Source organism: Eriocheir sinensis, unplaced genomic scaffold (assembly GCF_024679095.1).
Source record: "Eriocheir sinensis breed Jianghai 21 unplaced genomic scaffold, ASM2467909v1 Scaffold195, whole genome shotgun sequence".
Classification (NCBI taxonomy): Eukaryota; Metazoa; Arthropoda; class Malacostraca; order Decapoda; family Varunidae; genus Eriocheir; species Eriocheir sinensis.
In genome coordinates this window covers 490,872-497,610 of record NW_026111350.1, presented here as the reverse complement: position 1 = coordinate 497,610, position 6,739 = coordinate 490,872, and the positions used below count along the sequence as shown (strand labels likewise).

At 36.5% G+C, this 6,739-nt stretch overlaps 1 long non-coding RNA gene across 2 annotated transcripts; it reads right to left on the bottom strand.

Moving 5' to 3' along the window:
- Positions 1 to 1,866: 1,866 nt before the first annotated feature.
- On the bottom strand, positions 1,867 to 6,515 carry LOC126990735 (uncharacterized). 2 transcript variants are annotated; one of them, XR_007744688.1, is made up of 4 exons: positions 6,192 to 6,515; positions 4,520 to 4,706; positions 2,825 to 2,914; positions 1,867 to 2,040 (listed from the first exon to the last, which is right to left on the bottom strand). It is a non-coding gene; the product is annotated as an uncharacterized LOC126990735 (long non-coding RNA). The 2 variants fall into 2 exon arrangements; XR_007744687.1 differs by lacking the exon at positions 6,192 to 6,515 and having other exon boundaries at positions 4,520 to 4,850.
- Between the last annotated feature and the right edge of the window lie 224 nt (positions 6,516 to 6,739).

The following is a 6,739-nucleotide window of genomic DNA, read 5'->3' as shown; positions in this document are numbered from 1 at the left end:
ACATTCAAAATCACAAATTTGCAGTATTCTATTTTTCATTTACTTTTCCTAACTTTATATCTATATTTCAGCCACCTCACTTTAGCCAGTATTTTTTTTTCTCCATACTCATTTAGGAGTTTTGGGGTTTTTGTGTCAAGTATATTTCGCACTTTCTTCGATGATAAATTCTCGCCTTTCTTTATTTTATCCATGAATATTTTTTCAATTAATCTGTTTTCATAAGGAGAAAATTTTCTATTTAATGAATTTGTGCTTGAATGACTATTCATTTCTGAAGTTTCACTCTCTGAATCACTACATTCATCACTGATATTTTCATTTTTACTCCCTTCATAATTATGCTTTTCTTCATCTATCTTCTCTATGCGAATGCCAGAATAACTCGGTCGGTCACAATAGTTTGCTGCCTCAATAGCTTTAGAGGATGGAACAGCATCTCTTTTTTTATTGAGCAATCTGTATGTCTTTTTTGCGGTATTAAACTCATGGTCCATATGAGTTGCCACATTTTCTGCCATTTCAGGGCAATGATAGAATATGTTGGTGGCAGCTGATTTTCTAAAAATATTTGGAAATAATGCCCCTATTCCACTTGCTATCCCTAATTTCTTAATGCCATTACTTACATTGCTGGCTGTGGTTGGAGTCCCTCCCCATGACAAAAAAAAGTAATCCCCACTTTCCTCAGTTTCAATCTTTGATCTCATGAATTTCAAATACTTCTGATAATAGGAATTTTCAGTTTCAGTGAGGACCAGGTTTGCTTCATCATGAGTGAAACTTGTTTTATGTTTTCCAATGCTGATGACCACGCGGTCTTCAATGCGTTCTCTTTGGAGAAATTCACTGACCCGTAGCTCTGCAAAAACACCTCCTCTTTTTGCATTTTTTATTAGTCCCATAAATATCAAAATATTCCTTACCAATGAAATGTCATTTCTTTTTGGTACATATTTGTCATCAAGTTGTTCTATTATTTTCACTGCTCCTTTATATTCTTCTGATGAATAGAATTTATCTAATTTATCACTATTTAACAACAACTGCTCTTGTTCTTTTCTCTTACACCTTTTTTCCTCTCCACACATTTTGTAATAGCTACGGGACCACCCAGGCATAATGTTGCATAGGTGTTCTGCATCTGTGACCTCAGATTCAGAGAAAGGGGTTTCCTTTCTCTTCTTTGAAACGTATGCAAAGAACTTTTTCAGACTAGCGAGGTATGTTATTATTGTTTGTGATTTCCAGTCTTTTCAGTTTTTTTCTTACCAAAGTACTTCCAAAGTTTTTCTTCCACCAGCAGTTCTTGTACATTATTTGCCTCTAGATCTGCTATCACTATTTTCAACCTGCCTATGTTATATGATATTGTTTTCATTTCTAGTGACCCTCCAGCAGGACCTTTCAAAAAAATTTCATAGTTAAGGAGTATTTCTTTCCAATATGTACTAACAACATCACTATTGTCTGTGTAGTCTATCTCTTCTTCATCTGTACTGCCTGTACCAGAACTCAATCTTTGCTTTACTTTATCTTGTAACTCAAATTCGGTATTTTCTAGTGGGGTGTTCTCAGATGAGGCTTGGGAATAGAATGCTTCAGGTTGGAGGCATATCCCATGCACCCTCTTCATGTGCTGACCCAATCGAGTAACCTGTGCATAGCAGTTCTTGACTGTACACGTTTTCCTAACTTTTCTTGTAAAGAGCCCTCTGTATTTTCTTGTTCCCATGATGCATGATATTTTTTTAGCTCTATCTGTGGACCATCCATGTACTCTCACTAGGTGGCGAGGCAGGTGAACTAGTTTTTTTGCATGCTGGGCAATTAGATTTTTCCTCTGCTTTTTTACTGTTAGGAAAGTACATCTACTAATCCATCACAAGGCAAGACCTCTGCCGAGTTCTCAACATTTAGAATAATCTCCTGGGGCTTCGGGTCTTCAATTGGGAGAAAAGTTTCTTCAGGTTGATAGACTGTTTCAAGGGTAGCAGCAGAGGCCTCAGGTGGAGCTAGCTCTTCAACATTTACCTCCACCTGCGGCATAATTCTGATTAGTCATGTAAAGTCACATTTGAATCAGGGTATGAAATAGGACATACTGAAAGAGCAAAACCTGTCCAGTGATTGGTGTGATGGTTGGGTATATTATTTCAAAAACTTAATAAAATCAAGTATAATTACACATAGGAGCATAATTATAATAATTCAAGTATAATTATGGAACTATAATTATACTTACATTGTAAAATTGTAAATGAGGTGCAATATATTAGAAGGCTATTGTTTAAATGAAGCTTTGGTAACTATGGTAACAGTAGCTATCAAGTGCTAACTACTAAGCAAGATTGATTATAAAGTGATTTTATTTTCAAATTATATATTGATTCCCTGTTTTAATGCATGAAAATTAAATTACGTTAAAGGAGTTTAAGCCCTCAAGTTTTACTTTTTAAGTGTGAGTAATAAAGGGAAATCTAGAGATGGTATAAATTAGTCAAATAACCATAAAATATTATGTGATTCGCATAGTTGGTTTTGGCAGCAATGGGAAAGAGTCACATTCATTAAGCTCAAGGAACTCCAGGAAGTTGCAAGTGTAGATAGCTGAAGAGTGGTCATCTGCATACTTGAGCATTGTGCCTTAATGAGAATGAACCCACTAACAAATCTGGGACTTGAACCTGCACTCATGGCTTAGTAACTATGAAGTGCTAACCACTAAGCAAGCTTGATTATAAAGTAATTTTATTTTCAAATTATATATTGATTCCCTGTCAGTGAGGGGCCTGGACTCAGCAACATCTAATTATTCATTTACCTCCACATGCTGGCTTGGGAGATATGTCCTGTGGTCATTTATTTTGTCACTGTGTGGCTCGCAGGAATGGGATCTTGACTTCATTGATACCTGCAAATTTTATTTAGGTTAGTTTCATGGTTTTTCTGGATAAGATTGCATTTAATTGTGTGGTAAAAACAATGCACATCCTTTGAAACTATTAAAAAAATAATACATCCATATGAAAATTTTATATATATATATATATATATATATATATATATATATATATATATATATATATATATATATATATATATATATATATATATATATATATATATATATATATATAATGCAGAAAATTTTAAACCCAAGAACTTAAAGTATGGGAGGAAATATTTGTAAATTAAGAGAAATTATGCTATAATAACTCAAGAGTTCAATTGTGTTAATGAAAGGATAAATTCTAAGTGTTAACAGCTAACAGAGTCAGGCATAATAAATTTATAAAAATGTTATGTTGTGTTTAAATGCTAGAAGCTGTACGGTAGTAATAATATTTTTCATTATCATTACTAACTATGATAATAATGGGAATAAATATTTCTGACTGCAACAAAATAAGTAATACAAATACAGAAAAAGATAATTTAAAATTGACTATGGTCAGTTTGGCTTTAGGTTGGGAGACCTACAACTTCAGCAATTTACAGTTAATATGGAAAAGATTGTATCATGCTTAGGGTAGGTATATGTCAGAGTACTATGTGATGCTGTAAGATGGGCTTTTGAAGGCAAAGAGAACCAGAAAGATTAGTGAAAATGGTTGAGAAAATTTGTGCTGTCTGAGTAGCAGGGAAACTCAGCTGAAACAGGAGTGTGCCACTGTGTCACTTCTACGAAAGGATAAGGAGAGGTATACCAGGAACTTTTGCTGAGGATGTTGAGAGTAGTCTAAAGGATAACAACCTTCAGCCTGCCTACTATGTCTTTAAGAGGTTTTGCTCTAAATCCACAACATGGAAGAGGCCTGTCCAAAAGAGTATTAATAAAATTTTGCTTGTTAAAAAATGGAGGTGTACAACGCTTTGTCTTTTAGTAGCAATAAAATTATAATACACAGTAGTAAAGATAAGCATTTCCAGAGCCTTGGGCTTAGGGCTACCCTCTGGGTTGACTCTAGAGTGCTCACCTCCCATTCCTGCACACCAAGTTTGAGTTCCAGCAGGTTCATTGACAAAATTTGAATATTACAAAGATAAAACCCATGTGTTTACAAGTATCTATCAGGCCAAGGCATCAGAGAGGTGGCAGCGAAGACCTACACTTAGACCTGCAGGTCCAGGAAGGGAACAGGAGTTGCCCAGAGAGTGTAGGATACCTCATGTTCTCTCAGAGAGTGGTGAGCTTATCAAGGAAGAAAATAAATTTTAGACTATCATAAATACATGTAAATTGCTCTTAGGAGGAGGGGAAAGCAATGTAATGCACAGGAGTAGTAGAGGTAAGCATTTTCAGAGTTTTGGGTCTTGGGATACCCTTTGGGTCAACACTAGAGTGCTCATCTCCTATTTATTTCTGTAGTTTTCCTGGCAGGAGCTCCATTGAGAAAATTTAATTCTTATGAGTATCTTCTGAGGCATCAGATAGTTTGAGTGGAAATAGACTTTTTAGTATAAAAAAAATATTTGTGTAGAATGTACTAAGACAATAATGCAAAATCATACTCACCTTTATAACAGTCTTCGGCATGTTATAAGGTGCACTTTTAGGCAGCTTCATGGCTAAACCTGAAAGAGGTTTAGTTGAAAGATCCAGGGGACATAGTTGTTCAGCCATCCTTTGTTTATGGTTGAACAAAGCCCAAACTACAAACAGTCTTGGTCAACAAATCAGTCAAGCTGTTTGTCCCAGTAACCTGTAAATAAAGAAGGAATTAATTTGACATAAAACACAACACAAATGATGAAACCAAACCTGAACTATAATTAATTGTAGAATAGCACAACCCCTATAAAAATTTGTTATCCATCTACAGTAAAAATGAGCTATTACATACAAGGGAGGGCTCCTTCCCTTGACCCACTACTTCATAACTGTTTCCTCTCTATCACTAAGAAGCTCCCTGTTGGATAAGTGGGGTTTTAGGGTGAGGGGAACATAAGTGAACGAACTTATCTATCTATACCTTTTAAACTGTTTATAAAGGCTGTCTTCACACACTGTGGGACATAGAGCTAGATGGGCAGTGGCATTGGTTATAATAAAGGGACACCATGGAGAGGACAGTTGTTTATTTATTTAATTTTTATTTGTGTGGGCACCAGGCATAGTAAAATTATAGGGGGCCATGAAACACTGAACACAGGTACAAGGTTGCTCAAACTCACTTAGGTCTATCAGTCTGGAGAATTCCCTGCCTGATCAGGTTGTTGCTATGGAGTTTATCTCATTCTTCAAATCAGCTCTATATTCCTTTACCATTTCCAAGACTAACCCTAACACATCTTCCCTCCTGCCTTCCTTCCTTGTTATCAATTTAACAATTTCCTTTTAATCACTACAGTGACTACACACTTCAAGTATTACTCCTAGCACCAATAAACTCAGGCCATATATAATTATTTCTGCATAAGGTACATAGTTCAGTCATATATCCCTTAACGCTACTAATTGACCCAACTAATATTGGACTGGCATACCTGCAGATTGGTGCTACCCTATTTTAAAACATTTAACTTCTTCATACTTGCTTGAAAGGCCTTAACAAGGTGGGGGAGCTACCTCCACGCCCATAGAGCTAGGAAACTAAGGTAGAATGCTGTGATACTTGAGTGGCGTGGACGGTACAAATGACTGTCATGGGAACCAACATTTATATTCTCTACATGTCCATCTCCTGTGTGGTTGCGTTGGTTTTACTATTATGAAAGCATGCCTGCAGGGGAAGCGTGACATGCGGTGGCTTATTCAGTACAATGACGGTCATGGGAGCTAACCGACAATCTAAATCCTGAATTATCGTCATGTTCATCTCCTCCAAGCGCCTCCGTGGTGCAGTGGTCAGCATGTCTGGCTACGAATATGCGGCCCAGGTTCGAATCCCGGCCTGGGCAGTCGGCGCACAGCCCACCCAGCTGTTCATCATCCCTTTCGGGTTGGTCGATAAATGGGTACCTGGGGAAACCTGGGGAAGGTAAACTGTGGATATCCCGGATGTCATACCAGCCCTGTGTCCCGGGATAGCGGGTTCTTACCCACCACAGGCTCCAAGGGCTAATGGGACGGAGATGGGCACCGCAGCTATGCGCCACTGCGTATGCACCCACTTTACCTTTACCATCTCCTATGAGTTCATCTTCATTCTATCACTACGAATACACAGTAATTATGGGTGACTTACCATAGTTTTTACTGCTGAAGATATGCATGAAGAAGGCGTAATGGCGGCCACCGCGTGGCAGGAACAGCGCTGCAACAATTTCTCGGCTTGTGATTGGCTCGCTGAAAATAGTAGCTGGAACCTCGACAAAACGATACTGAAGTGCAGGTCGCAACACATCAAATCTGAGGGTGGGTGCGAAAGCGCAACGCGGTACTAAAGCGCAGTGTTGCGATACTAAAGCGCGAGGGGGTGGTTCCAAAGCGCAGACACCCCATAAAAAGTCACGAAAGCGCATTTTTCCTCCAACCAAAGCGCATAATGAAATCTACAACAACAACAACAACAACAACAACAATAATAATAATAATAATAATAATAATAATAATAATAATAATAATAATAATAATAATAATAATAATAATAATAATAATAATAATAATAATAATAATAATAATAATAATAATAACAATAATAATAATAATAATAATAATAATAATAATAATAATAATAATAAAAATAATAATAATAATAATAATAATAATAATAATAATAATAATAATAATAAT